General features: G+C 50.2%; 1 protein-coding gene and 1 long non-coding RNA gene across 2 annotated transcripts in view; one reads left to right on the top strand and one right to left on the bottom strand.

Moving 5' to 3' along the window:
• Nucleotides 1-15,247, bottom strand: part of PPP1R17 (protein phosphatase 1 regulatory subunit 17) — a 749,123-nt gene that overhangs the window by 676,244 nt on the left and 57,632 nt on the right. The gene's annotated exons all lie outside the window — the stretch shown is intronic.
• On the top strand, nt 858-6,810 carry LOC132539848 (uncharacterized). The gene is made up of 3 exons (XR_009551113.1): nt 858-1,181; nt 5,192-5,318; nt 6,000-6,810. It is a non-coding gene; the product is annotated as an uncharacterized LOC132539848 (long non-coding RNA).

A 15,247-nucleotide genomic window follows, 5' to 3' on the forward strand; every position in this document is an offset into this window, starting at 1 on the left:
TGTGCTTAACCAGGTGTGTCACTGCCTGGCCCTCTCATTTTGTCATTTTGCAGATGGAGCGATGTTGAGTCACCAAGGCGACTAGCCTTGGTGACAGGCCTCTCCTGTCCACTGCACAGCATATTCTACTTGGGTAGACCTGCTCCTTCTCAGCTTGACACCCACAAATGTGCCTAGGTGTGAGTCTCTGATGGTACCCTGGTGAGGGGAGGGGGATCCTGCAGCCTCAGAGGTTCAAGCTGAGGCTGATGGAATCTCAGACAGCTGTTCCTCGTTAGTTAACATGGCCCCTGCTGGCCAATCCCCTGGGTGACAGCCACTGCCAGAAGACCCCAGTCACAGCAGAAGCAGAGGCAATGGGGTTGCAGAAATCTATGAAAAAGAATGGATTTTTCTTACTGCTCTTTGAGTCTTTAATTTCCTGTGTTTTCCCCCAAAGGGCTTTTTCATCGACTAAGCACTTGGTTCTGTGGGCAGTGCAGTTGAAAAGAAGCTGCTGATGGAGAGATTAGTGGTTGGGGACATGCAGGGGCTGGTGATGGGGGCGGGGAGCTCTGATAAAGCAGTTGGGGAGCCCAAGCCAACCCTGGACTAGGGCAACAGTGCTTCAGACAGCCAAGGGCAGGCAACCTGGGGGCTGAGGGCTGGCTGGGCTAGGAGTCAGGGGCCAGCGAGCAAACTGCCAGGCCAGGAACACGTGCTCCTTTTTAAACTTTTTAAATATTTATTTATTTATTTTCCCTTTTGTTGCCCTTGTTGTTTAACATTGTTGTGGTTATTGATGTCATTGTTGTTGGATAGGACAGAGAGAAATGGACAGAGGAGGGGAAGACAGAGAGGGGAGAGAAAGACAGACACCTGCAGACCTGCTTCACCGCCTGTGAAGCTCCTCCCCTGCAGGTGGGGAGCCGGGGGCTCGAACCGGGGTCCTTATAAGTCGGTCCTTGCACGCTTAACCCGCTGCACGCCACGGCCCGGACTCCCGACATGTGCTCTTAAGAGCAGATTCCTGGGGACAGGCCTTTCACTGCAGCAGAGGCAGACAGTGTATGGGAAGCTAAGATAATAGCCTCCGTAGGTCCCTCCCCCGTACCCCCAACTCCGACCTTTGTCAGAGTCCTGGGCTGAATGTTCAGGCTGTTGTGAAGAGGAAAACCTCCCCACGGAAGGAGCAGGAACAGGTGAGCGAAATAGCTCACTTGGGCAGTACGCTGCTTTGCCATGTGCTCACTGGGTTGGAGTCCGGACCCTGTCACAGTGAAAGAAGCTTTGGTGCTGTGTTCTCTCCTTCACTCTTTATTTCTGCCTCATTCTCTCTCTTTGAATTTTTTAAAATTATCTTTTTTATTTATTGGATAGAGGCAGCCAGAAATTGAGAGGGAAGGGGGAGATAGAGAGGGAGAGAGACAGACACCTGCAGCCCTGCTTCACCACTCACAAAGCTTTCTCCCCTGCAGGTGGGGACTGCGGGCTTGAACCTGGGTCCTTGTGCCCTGTAACATGTGCACCACCACCTTGCCCCATCCTTGTCTCTCTATTGCTACAAAAAAGGGGAAAAAAAATGGGAGAGGAGGAAAGATAGAAAGAAAGAAGGAAGGAAGGGAAGGAAAGAAGAAAGAGAAGGAAAAAGCAGCTTGTGGAAGAAATGTTTACCATCCTTAGCCACTGGAAAGGAAGCATTTGAGAAAGTTTCTGCTTATCGTGAAGCAGCTGGGCTAGTAGTCAGATGTGGAGAAGAGCTTCCTAGCTGCCAAATGAAATGAGTGGCTCTTCCCAGGTCCCAGCACTCTCTCCGCTTATCTGCGGCTAACCAGCACAGGTTCACCCAGTATTTTTGCGGGGGTGTTATCTCCTTTGCAAAGTTGTGAACATTCAGTCAAGAAATGCATGGAAACATGAAAGGCAGACTAATGCTTGCCACTAGAAAACATTTTAATCAATATTAATCACCATTGAATTCAGTACTATCCAATAGTAGCATATCAGCTACAAATGGAAGCTGTGTATGGAATTTTTTTTCTGGTCACATTAAGAAATAGAGGGGAGGGCTGAGTGGCGGTGCACCCAGTAGAGCACACACAAAGACCTGGTTCAAACCCCTCAGCCCCCACCTGCAGAGAATAAGCTTCAGTAGCTGCAGAGCTACAGGTATCTCTCATCTCTCGGTCTCTCTCTTTCTATGTATTTACCTCTGTATCTGTAAGAAGAAAGAAAGAAATGAGAAAGGGGCTGGGCAGTGGCACACCCAGATACGCCCACATAGCACAAAACATAAGGACCCGCCCATGGGGCCCGGGTGGTGGCGCACCTGGTTGAGCGCACACGTTACAGTGAGCAAGGACCTGAGTTCGAGCCCTCGGTTCCCACCTGCAGGGGGAAAGCTTTGCAAGTGGTGAAGCAGGGCTGCAGGTGTCTCTCTGTCTCTCTCCCTCTCTATCACCCCTTTCCCTCTCAATTTCTGGCTGTCTCTATCCAATAAATAAAGATAATAAAAAAAAAGGACCGGCCCAAAGCCCTGATTCCAGCCCCCCGCCCCCCTCCACCTGCAGGTGGCACACTTCACAAGCAGTGAAGCAGGTCTGCAGGTCTCTCTCTCTCTCTCTCTCTCTCTCTGTCTCCCTTCCCCTCTTGATTTCTATCTGTCCTATCTAATAAAATGGAAAAAAATAGCTTCCAGGAGCAGTGAATTCGCAATGTCAGCACCGAGCACTAGCGATAAACCTAGAGGCAAAAAAAGAAAAAACAAATAGAAAGAAAGAAAGAGAGAGGAAAAAAAGCAGCCACTGGGAGCAGTGGAGTAGTCATGGAGGCACTGAGCCCCAGCAATAACAGTGATGGAGAAAAAGAAGCCAACGCAAAAAGCCAAGGAGGGCCAGGTGGTGGCCCACCTAGTTAAACACACGTAGCGCCATGCTCAAGGACTCGGGTTCAGGCCCCTTGCTCCCAGGGGGAAATGTTTCACAAGTGGCAGAGCAGGTCTGCAGGCATCTCTCTCTCTCTATCTACCCTTCTCTCTCAATTTCTCTCGGTCCTATTGAATAAAATGACAGAAAAAAAAAGAGGAAGAATTGGCTGCCGGGAGCAGGGGCTTTGTAATGCTGGCACCCAGCCCCGGCTATAACCCTGGAAGAAAAAGAAAAAAGAAAAGAAAGGAAAGGAAGGTAAAAAAGAAAGAAGAAAGAGAAAAAGGAAAAAACAAAGAGAAAATGTGAAGTCAATGCCCCGAGAGGGACGCCTGCCCTGTAGGGGCATTTGGGCAGCTCTGGAGCGGGTTCAGGCTCTGATCACTGGCAGGGTTCGCGTCTCTTGTCCTTGGTTCTTGTCTGGAGATCAGAAGAGAGCTCAGCGTCCCTTTGATAGAGGACTACACTGCGCCCAGCCCAGGAACCCAGAGTCTCTAGTTGGAGTGTTCTGGAATGCAGGGTCACTGAAAGGGCAGCAGGACCTGAGCTACTTTCCTAGCACCCCACCACCCCAGAGCACTCACCTCCCCACCCCCTGCTTGCGGGGTCTTTGTCTGATTTGCTCCTGCATCAGCTAGGGAGGCTGGGCTTCAGGGCTCCTGCCATCAGCCATCTCCCGTGGTGCACTAAAGAGCCAGCAGCAGCCAGGCCTCTAGAGCAGCTTGGCCGGCAGCTCCGCGTTGCCTGGAGACCCAGAGGAGCCCTTGCTGCATCTGGTGACCCGGAGCAAAGAGAGCCGGATGGCTGGTGGTCGCAGAGGGACACCCCCTCCAAAAGGCACAGCCTCATGCCTACACTGTGGGGCATCCCACACACTCCTGACACAGAGGGGGAACTTGAGGGGTCAAGGGCCTAGCCGGAGTGTAGCTTCCAGTCCTGGGCTCTGCCAGCCTCCTAGAGCTGAGACCCAACAACACGGGTGGGGGGGGCACACTCCCAGGCCCCCACCTACTCCCCTCTGGGGAGGCCATGGACTCTGTTGAAGGTCCCTCCTAGGCTCTGAAGGCCACCTCTTCTGTGCTCAGGAACAGAGGGAACTCACAGCAAACAGCTCTGAGTGGCGTGGACACAGAAGCACAACTAAAGAGAAACTAAGGCAGCAGCTAGGTCCAGCCTGGGGGTTAGACAGGGCCGCCAAGCTGAGAGTGACAGCACCTCGAAGCTGGAGAATTCACCCCCTTCCTTCCTCACAGGAGGAAGTCCAAGTGGGGGGCATGGAGAGAGAAAAATTCCTTCAAAAAGACTTTCCTGCCTGAGGCTCTGAGGTCCCAGGTTCAACCCCCAACACCACCGTAAGCCAGAGCTGAGCAGGACTCTGGTCTTTCTCACTGTGCCTTTCTCTCTGTATCTCTCTCTCATTAAGATAAAATAAAAATTAATTACATAGTTAATTAACTAATAGAGGGGATTATTAGGAAGTGGCTCACCTGGTGGGAAGTACACATTACCATATGCAAGGGTCTGGGTTTTAGCCCCCAGTGCTCACTCACCTGCAGGGGAAAGTTTCCCTAGTGGTGGAGCAGTATGGCAGGTCAGGTATCTCTCTGTCTCTCCTTCTCCCTCTCTCTTTCTTTCATTCTCTCTCAAAAATAAGGAAGAAGGGGGCGAGGGAGTCACTGGGAATGGCAGAATCATCAAGCAGGCACTGAACCCCAGTGATAAACCTGATGGGGGGGGGAGAAAAACTCCTTTATAGTTGTCCTTGAAGATGACCCTCTTGGTTTGTGCTTCCCTCCATGCCTTGGAATGAACAAAGTCCCCACATTCCATCTACAGTCAGGGCTGGACACTAGGCCTCAAGTTCTGGGCTGGGGGGGGAGGGTGCCAGTAGGTGTGGAAGCCATGCAGAGCTTTCTGGGGAAGGGGAGGAAGAGGAGATGGCCACCGCCTCCTGAGGTCTAGAAATCCCTGCGGGCTGATGCATAATGCAGGTGCTGGCATGTGCCAGAGACTGCACTGCATGGCCAAGCACGGACCCTCTCCAGGAAAAGAAAACAAAGGAAGAAACAAGATAAGCATCCCTGGCAGAGCTTCAAACACAGACTGTCATTTATTTATTTATCTTGGTTGTCTTCAAGGTTTCACCACTCCAGGTTAATCCATCTTTCTTCCTCCTCTTCTGCTTTATCTCTTTCTTCTCCTTCCTCCTCCCTCCCTTCCCCCTCCCCCTTTATTTCTTTCTCTCTCTCTCTTTCTTCCCTTCCTTCCTTCCTTCCTTCCTTCTCCAGATAAGAAGTAAAAGGCAGAGGATCAGAGAGAGAGAAGCAGAAACTCCAGCACCCAAGCTTTCTTCAGTGCAGTGGGGGCTTTGCTCAGACTTGGGCTGCACACGTGACACAGCAGCACACTGCCCAGGTGAGCTATCCCGACAGCTATTCCAACACAGACTTTGTGGGTCTCTTGCAGTGGGGCAGCGACACGGCTGGAGGCCTTTCCACACTGACGCCCAGGCACAGACTCAGTCCAGGAGGGCTCTCGGCTCAGAAGACTGATCTAGATCATCCACCAGCCCTCTCTTGTGTAACACAGGGGAATCCCCACCTGCTGGAGGTTGTCATCCAGGCAGCGCCTCTCCCTTCCGGAGCTGCCTGTGGGCCCAGCTTCCCACCCACAGCCTCCGCAAGCCGCCTGAGCTGTCAGCCTGACTCCCAAACAGGCCAATTATCCCCATCTGGGGAGAACAAAACATGTCAGCAGCAGTGCCTGAGCAGTCTGTCTTCCGAGTGAGAAGAAACTGGAGAACTCCCAGTTCCGAACTGCTTAAGGAAGTGAGCAGGTGGGCTTAACACCCTCAGTCAGGTCCTCACCAACATCACCTCCTCCAAGAAGCCTTCCAGCTATAGCCTCCACATTGCAGACTCGGGCACAGTGAAGTCAGAAGGCTTGCCCAAGGTTATAGCTCCTGCCACACAGCTGAAGTTAAACGGCAGAGCCTGAATCCATATTCCTTTATTTCTTCATGTTTGTGCCGTTGAGCTCTGAAGGGGCTTCACACCTGCATAGTTCCACCACTCCTCTTATTTTGTTTTTCTTCAGATACAGAGAAACAGAGAAGGAGAAAGTATAAGGATACTGAGCTGCAGCTTCTGAGACTTAGAGTTTCCTACTCACCAAATCATTAATATGGATTCTGAGACATTGTGACTTGCCACCAGCCTCTTGGTCCACTTTCTCCCACGATGAGGCACCTCAGGTCAGGCCCCTTGAGCTCCGAGCCCCCACCTCTTCTCACCCTTCGCAGAAACTCTTAGGCTGGGGGCACAATACCATCTCTGTTGGCGGGGAAGAGATGTCTCCTCTCACTCCCCCACAACTCCCCAGTGGGGTGCCAGTCTCTGTCTGGCAGGACATGCACTTCTTTTGAGTCCCACTCAGTCTGTCCAAGCATCTAGTGGACTTTTCCCATTAGCCAGACAGCTCAAAACCAAGTTCATCATCATGTTCTCAGTCTTCATAAACAGCACCATTACCTTCCCAAATGCCCAAACCAGGAACATCAGCAAAACCAGTCTCTTCTGCAAAGTTCTCCCCAATCCTGCCTAGCCCACTCTACCCTATCTCTCGTCTCCATTAGAGAGGCATGCAGTTTCTCCTTCAGGGTGCCATCACTTCTTACCTGTGGCTGTCTTTTCACGTCACCAGACCTCAGACCTCTAGAAGCAGAGTGAGCTTTTCTGTCTATTGGTCTGAACAAAGGGTTCCCTCACTCTGAAATCTTCAATGCTCCCTTATTTCTAATACCCTCAGTCACTGCAATTTGTCTCCATGTTTCTACTTTATTTCTTTTATATATAACTTATTAGTGATTTAATAGTGATGAACAAGATTGTAAGATCACAGGGGTACAATTCCACACAGTTCCCAATACCAGAGTTCCCTGTCCTGTCACCTCCATTGGAAGCTTCCTTATTCTTTATCCCTCTGGGAGTCTGGACCAAAATTCTTCATGGGGAGCAGAAGGTGGGAGTTCTGGCTTCTGTAATTTCTTCTCTGCTGGACATGGGTGTTGGCAGGTGGATACACACCCCCAGCCTCTTTCTTTCTCCCTTCCTATCTTTAATTCTTTCTTTCATTCATTCATTCTTTATTTCTTTCTTTATTCCTTTCTCTCTTTCTTTCTGTTTAATTTTTATTTATAAAAAAGAAACACTGACAAAAGTCATAAGATAGGAGGGGTACAACTCCACACAATTCCCACCACCAGAACTCTGTATCCCACCCCCTCCCCTGATAGCTTTCCTATTCTCTATCCCTCTGGGAGCATGGACCCAGGGTCATTGTGGGGTGCAGAAGGTGGAAGGTCTGGCTTCTGTAATTGCTTCCCCACTGAACATGGGCGTTGTCAGTTCAATCCATACTCCCAGCCTGTCTCTCTCTCAGGGTTATCTGCACCCAGCCTGTTTCTGTCTTTCCCTAGAGGTGCAGGGCTCTAGAGAGATGGGGTTCCAGGACACATTGTTGAGGTCATCTGCCATGGCAAGGCAGGATGGCATCATGGTAACATCTGCAACTTGGTGGCTGAAAGGTGGTAAGATAAAAATCAGAACAAACTGTTTGATAGACAGGAACCTAAAGGTAAGAATACAATAGATGAAATTAAGGGTCTTTATGCTGGAAGAAGCTATAAAGTCTGTTTCTAGGTCTATTCCAAAGGGCCCATGCCTTTAGTAATTTTTGCCTGAGCCTGATAGCTAACATGCAGGTGAGCTAAAGGTATTGTCTAGGAAGATGGTGTCCGATTTGAGAACTGGCCTAGAAAGATTAGGGTAGAGAGTAGCTTCCAAATATGAGAAACATATATAAATACAATTAACTGTTTACCTCACTAACCACAGCCCATATATATGCACATTCAGTAAGGAGCCTGTGTGACTCTGAGTCCCTGTCAGTCTGAGCTCACAGACCATGGTCACAGCTGGAACATTCCAGGCTGCTCTCACGTCAGGACCCGTCTTCCTCGAGGGACAGAGCAGGCTGACCGGCCTCCCTTCAGAGAGCGGGGAGTCCTCACCATGGCTGCTCTGCAGTGAGGGCAGGTCCTGGGGAGGCCCCAGGAGGGCTGTGCTGACTGATGTTCCTGATGGGAGTGACCAGTGATGGTGGAGAGCCGGGTCTGTTACAGGATTAGGCCCAGCATATCCGTGTGGGAATCTATTTTCTTTTATGACTTGGACCTTATGAGTTTTATGACTTGAGCCTCCCCTGATCCAACCAAGTAGAGGTTTTCTTCACCTCTCCCACTCTGACTCTCACTTCTGATTCTACATCCGTTAGGGCAGGACAGTGCATGCACCTGAAGGTTTCTTCACTTCAACCCCAAATGCAGGTCCTAAAGGCTACCTTGCAGTCATGCACTTAGCCTTCCCTAAGGTCGGGCTCCCCACCAACCTGCTTTTGTTGAGCTGCTGTCCTGTGACTGGCGGAATTGAGCATCTTGTAGTTGACACAAGGAAAACCTCTGAGACACCCAGGGTCCCAGATGAGTTTTGCAGCATGTCTTGCTGGGGAGAGGCGTTTAGTTTAAGGACCCTGGACCCTGGTCTTCACCTTCTCTCCTGGCATCCACCTGGGGGCTAGGACAGCTGAAATCCTCAGACTTAGACACTGTTGGTGTCCTCCCTGCCCAGGACACTGTTCACTGCCTTCTCACTCCAGAACCGTGGGCTGAAAGCTCCAGGCAATTTGAGTCCAATTTTCTCCCCAGATAGACATGGGCAGGACACTAAGTTCTGGTACCTACTGTTCAGTTTCAGTTGACAGCAGTAGGTGGGGCAGATAATCGGATTATTGAGTAGGAGAACTTCCTCCTTCTGTGTCCAACCCTCCTGCCCCCTCCTCCTTCCTAGGAGCCAAGAGAGGCACCTTCTCCAGAGTCACCAGGGTCCCCAGCAGGAAATGTGACCCACTGAGCACTGGCCCAGTCCTCACTCTCCTCTGCACAATGGCCATTACTGTCAGCTTCAAAGGATTAAGTGAAGATTTGAGGGGGGCCGGGTGATGGGTACTCAGTTAAGCACAAGGACATGGGTTTGAACCTCTGCTCCCCACCTGCAGGAGGAACACTCATGAGTGATGAAGTGGGTCTGCAATGTCTGTCTTTTCTCCACCCTTCTCCATCTCCCTCCCCTCTCAATTTCTCTCTGTCCTGCCAAGTAAAAAATAGAAAGAAAAAGTGTTGGGTTCTTGGATCTGAGGTCCCAGGTTAGATAACTGTCCTCACAAGTGTCAGAGTGACATTCTGTTCTCACTCTGTCAGTAAGAATTAAACCTTAGGAGAAGGAGGTGGAGAAGCTATTTCAAATCTTTTTTATTTTTATTTTTTGTCTCCAGGGTTATCACTGGTGCTTGATGCCAGCACTATGAATCCACTGCTCCCAATGGATGTCCATTTTTTTCCTTTTTTTCATAAATATTTATGTATTCATTTTCTCTCTGTTTTTGCCCTTGTTCTTTTATTGTTGTAGTTGTTATTATTCTTGTTATTGATGTCTTCGTTGCTGGATAGGACAGAGAGACATGGAGAGAGGAGGGGGAGACAGAGAGGGAGAGAGAAAGATAGACACCTGCAGACCTGCTTCACCACCTGTGAAGCGACTCCCCTGCAGGTGGGGATCTGGGGGCTTGAACTGGGATCCTCTCACAGGATCCTTATGCTTTGCGCCACCTGCACTTAACTGCTGTGCTACCGCCTGACTGCCTCCCCCCCTTTTAACTGCCACTATGGTAACTGCTGGGGCTCAGAGCCTGCAAGATAAATCCAACTACCAAGGCATCCATTTCTTCTGTCTCTCATTTGTTTATAGACAGAGGGAGAGAGAAAGAGACACCTGCTGCACTGCTGCAAAGATCTGGAAGCTTCTCCCTGTACATGGGGACCTAGAGCTTAAACCTGGGTCCTTTTGCATGGTAATGATTGCACTTAACCAGGTGAGCCGCCATCTGACCCAAACATCCCACACACCCATTTTTTTTTTTTTTTTTTTTTTTACCAGAACACTGCTCGGCTCTGGTTTATCATGGTATCATAAGTTAGAACCTCAGGCCTTGGAGCCTCAGACTACGTCTTTTGCAAAACTGCTATGCTATCTCCCTAGTCCATCCATCCAGTAATACATTTCCAGGGGACTGTAAGATTGGAAAAACAACATGATTGTGTTTTCAGTCGAAAGAAGCTCCTCTTGTCCATACACGTAAAGCATCAGAACTGCTGCTTAGACCAAGAAGTGTGAGCTGACGTGAGCAGCACCCTCCTCTCTCCAGTTGAAGCTGAGCTCCGTGGAGCACAGTGTTGTGGGCACAAGGACTCTCTTTTTTCCAGTTGTCTGTTGGTTTGTCTGCCCTGCGTGTCTCCCACTGCAGCCCTGCTTCGAATCCCCTTCAGACTTTTGGGTCTCTGTCCTCTCTGTGCCCTGTGTCCCCACCTGGAGCAGAATGAGGCCAAAAGGGCCATTCAGAGACTTGACACATCTCTACTGCTGAGGTGGTAGCAGGGAGCCCCCTCACTTGTGTTCTGGAAAAGACCCAGATCTGGGTGAGGACAGGAAGCTAGACCAGGGATTCTGCAGCCATCTGTAATTACACACAGACCTCCATGGCATTGTCTACCCTGTGCCTTGGTTATGCGGCACAGCCGGTGGGGAAACCTGTCACGTGAAAGATCTCTGTTGACCAGAAATCCATTAATTCCACAATGGTTGCCTAGTGAAGGAAGGGGCAAAAACTAGGATGCTTCCCACTATCTGGATTCTGGCTTCTCCTGAGTCACTGGACGCATGCAGACATGGCAGACCAGTCAGAACAGGGTAGGGCCGGTGCCTTCTACAAAGAGAGCTCCCCTCAGATCACAACCTCACCACTCTCCACGCCTCCTTCCCCTCAGACCTAAAGCCATTGCTTGCCACAGGGCATGGGGTTGTTGTTTTAGCAATGACTTCATTGTCACTTTGTCACTGTCAAAATGGGGAAAACTGAACTAGAAAGGCATGTTCTAAGGTGGAAAAAAAATAAAGCAGCCAAGGTGAACTATTTCCTTGGCAAGCTGTTTGTTCATCAGAACCTGGTCCTGTTCTAATTTGACTCCCCAGTGCAAGGCCTACAGAGGCTGAGTGAGTGTCCTCAGACTACCTAGGAGATCCCCACCCCAATGCACACATGCACACTCACATGCACACTTGCACATTCACACACAGACACACACACATACATGTATACACATACACACACTCACATGTATACACACACTCACATATGCATACACAGACTCACACATGCACACACACACACACACACACACACACACACACACACACACACACACACTTCATTTTCTGTTTCCACAGCTCAGGCAGGACTAGCAGGACAGTCAATTTCTAGCCCAGCCTTCTTTTTAAAAAAAATATTTATTTATTTATTTATTTATTCCCTTTTGTTGCCCTTGTTGTTTTATTGTTATAGTTATTGGTGTGGGATGCATTGGATTGACCTTCCCGTGGTGCATCCCGTGAGTACCCGTTCATTGGGGAAACTGACAATCCTTCCTAGCCGACTGAATCCACATGGATCCCAGTCACTTTCAAAGCCATTAACTGGCTACGGAAGAAGGGCAAACGCTAGAAGAAGAAGAAGTTATTGTTGTTGGATAGGACAAAGAGAAATGGATAAAGGAGGGCAAGACAGAGAGGGGAGAGAAAGATAGACACCTGCAGACCTGCCTCACCACCTGTGAATCAACTCCCCTACAGGTGGGGAGCCGGGGGCTCGAACTGGGATCCTCACACAGGTCTTTGTGCTTTGCGCTGCCTGTGCTTAACCTGCTGCTCCCCCAGCCCAGCCTTCTGACATTTCTCAGGGAATCATCTTCCCTCTTCTTCATCTACATTAAAAGCATCTTCCCTAAACCTAGCAATTTTTATAGGTCCAGAATGGAAGAGAGAGACAGAGACAAAGTGACCATAGCTCTCCCAACACGGTGGGGCCAGGCTCAAACCTGGGCTGCACACCTGGCCAAGCTGTAGTCTGGCCAAGCCAGGGCCTCTTGTGACATCAGAGGAGACCCCCCACCTGCCTGAAAGGACTAAGCCTTGTGAGGTGTAGAGGCCATTTGAGCCAGTCTGGCCAGGGAGATGGGGTGTCCAGGAAAACCCCCCAGCCAAGGCCTTTCCCTGGACCCTCCCTCTGTATCCTCAGCAGATTACCCCTTGAGAAATCAACTGATAGTGGAATGAATTCACCCCCACTCCATCCCTCTCCCTTTTTCTCTCTGCTGGAGTTGCCATGACAACCAGAGTTCACCCAGGATGCCAAAAAACACCTCAAAAACAACAGCAAAGGCTCCAGGGTACTGGGAGGGAAGAGGGCCCTGGCCCATTGGGATAGAGGCAGGAAGGCACGTGGGCCAGTGCTCCAGGCCTCCCCACAGAACCCCGGGAAGAGCTGGGAATACTGGAGTGTGTGTGTGTCTGTGTGTGTGTGTATGTGTGTGTGTGTGTGTGTCTGTGTATGTGAGTGTGTGTGTGTCTCTGTGTGTGTGTCTATGAGTGTGTGTGTCTGTGTGTGTGTCTCTGTGTGTGTCTGTGTGTGTCTCTGTGTGTTTGTGTGTATGTGTGTGTCTGTCTGTGTGTGTGTGTCTCTGTGTGTGTCTGTCTCTGTGTGTGAGTGTGTGTGTGTCTGTCTGTGTATCTGTGAGTGTGTGTGTCTGAGTGTGTGTGTGTCTATCTGTGTGTGTGTCTGTGTATCTGTGTGTGTCTGTGTGTGTGTGTCTGTGTGTGTTCCTGTGTGTATCTTTCTGTGTGTCTATGTGTGTGAGAGTGTATATATCTGTGAGAGTGTGTGTCTGTGTGTCTGCCTGTGTGTGTCTGTGTGTGACCTCTGAGGGGACATCCCAGGACACTCAGGGACACTCAGGGTCACTGGCAAAGAGCACGTTTCACTCATGTGCTGGCTCCTTGGCCGACTCTGGCCACCACCCAGGGACCCTGGGGAAGGTGTTCATCCAACAGCACTGGGTCCCGTGAAAAGAAAGGAATGGAAGAGATGAGGCCAACGAGATTGGCAGGGGCCAAACAGCAAGACTCACAGGCCGAGTGACAGGGGCTGGCTTCCTCTTAGAGACAAGGAGAAGCCAGTGGGTGTGATCAGTGTGTGAGTGTGTGTTTGTGTGTGTGAGTGTGTGTATGTGTGAGTGTGTGTGAGTGTGTATGTGTGAGTGTGAGTGTGTGTGTGAGAGTATGTGTGAGTGTGTGTGTGTGAGTGTGTGTGAGTGTGTGTGTGTGTGAGTGTGTGTGTGAGTGTGTGAGTGTGTGTGTGAGTGTGTGTGTGAGTGTGTGTGTGAGTATGTGTGTGTGTGAGTGTGTGTGTGTGAGTGTGTGTATGAGTGTGTGAGTGTGAGTGTGTGTGAATGTGATCAGTGTGTGTGTGAGTGTGTGTGGCGTGAATGAAGAGTACTGGGTTGTTGCAGGCCAGGTGCAAGCAGTGCTTGCATCAGACTGACTGAGGTGGTGGTGGAGACACAAGAGCTCGGGGTGACCACCAGGAAGTGGGGTGTGTATGTGATTGACTGTCTGGGTAGAATCCCGGAAAGTCTATTCTGGACTTCAGGCTGGATGGTGGGGGGGATGGCAGGACACAGGAGAAAAAGCAGATGTGGAGAGGGAGGTGATGTGGAAGGCTGAATCAGAGGGGCTGGCGACCAGCACACTAGGGGTTGTGTCCAGGGAACAGCTGAATAGATGATTCTGGGCTATGGGGAGACAGCTGGGTTGGGCAGTAGAATCCAGCCATGCATTGGCCTGTGCCAGGAGGTCACAGCAGCTGCCTGGAACCTTCAAAGTCGTCCTGGGGGAGTTGGGCGGTAGCGCAGCAGTTTAAGTGCACGTGGTGCAAAGCACAAGGACCGGCATAAGGATCTCAGTTTGAGCCCCCGGGCAACCCACCTGCAGGGGAGTTGCTTCACAGGCAGTGAAGCAGGTCTGTAGATGTCTCTCTTTCTATACCCTTCTCTGTCTTCTCCTTCTCTCTCCATTTCTCTCCTTTCTATCCAACTCCAACAACATCAACAACAACAATAAGAACTACAACAACAATAAAACAACAAGGGCAAAAAAGGGGAAAATAAATAATAAAAAAAAATAAGAAGGGGCAGAAGAAGGAGGGGGAGGGGAAGGAGGAGGAGACATCAGGACACAGAAAACATTGAGGGGAAAAGGAGGTGAGCGGAGGAGCTGTAATTGCCTTGGCAGTCAGGACAGCAGAAGCCTCAGTGTCTGCGGAGGGAAAGGCAGCTCGCAGAGGCCAGATTCGCCCCCATACTTGGAAAGACTGAGGAGGAGAGCTGCCAGATGCCCAGAGAAGGGAGGCTAAAGACAGAAGGAGCAATAAAGTCTGTCTACGAAAGTAGTTGTCACAGAGGAGTAGCCCCAGTGTGTACACAGCACAGCTTTTGTGGCCAGTCGGCTGTGGTGTGGTACGTACACTGACTGGGTGTGAAGATGAACTCGTGCAACCTGCAGTGTTGCAAGCCAGTGGTGCATCAGTGAAAGCTAAACGTTGGGACCAGGTGGTGGTCATGCACCTGGAGAGCTCGCATGTCCACGGCCCTTGTCCCCATCACAGGGAAGGCTTCATAAACAGTGCAAGAGCACTGCATGTATCCACCATCTCTGCCTCTCTTTTTCTCTCTCACCCTGTATCAGAACAAAATTATTATTTTTTATTCCCTTTTTGTTGTCCTTGTTGTTTTATTGTCGTAGTTATTGTTGTTGTTCTTGGATAGGACAGAGAGACATGGAGAGAGGAGGGGAAGACAGAGAGGGGAGAGAAAGACAGACACCTGCAGACCTGCTTCACCACCTGTGAAGCGACTCCCCTGCAGGTGGAGAGCCGGGGGGTCGAACCAGGGTCCTTATGCCGGTCCTTGTGCTTTGTGCCACCTGCACTTAAGCCGCTGTGCTACTGCCCAACTCCCAAGATAAAAAAATATATATTTTAAAGTTTTAAAAATCACTTAGATCTAACTTTCTCTTACCTCATCCTTACTGGAACTACAGAGGGAAAGTGTACTCCCAAGGGTGATGCTAAGTTCATCTCTGGTGTTGCTTCTTAACCTAGGAGCTTCAGCATTCCAAAAGAGCTCACAGAGAAAGTCCCACAGGAATGGTGATGCAAAAACATAAAGCATATACCCTTGGCAGGGCATGGGGGGTGCAGTGTCTGTTTGCAGGAAACTCAAACAGCTGCAGACTTTAACAGAGGTCACGTACATCCCCCGCTTCCTCTGGAGCCCTCAC

This window comes from Erinaceus europaeus, chromosome 8, assembly GCF_950295315.1.
Source record: "Erinaceus europaeus chromosome 8, mEriEur2.1, whole genome shotgun sequence".
Classification (NCBI taxonomy): Eukaryota; Metazoa; Chordata; class Mammalia; order Eulipotyphla; family Erinaceidae; genus Erinaceus; species Erinaceus europaeus.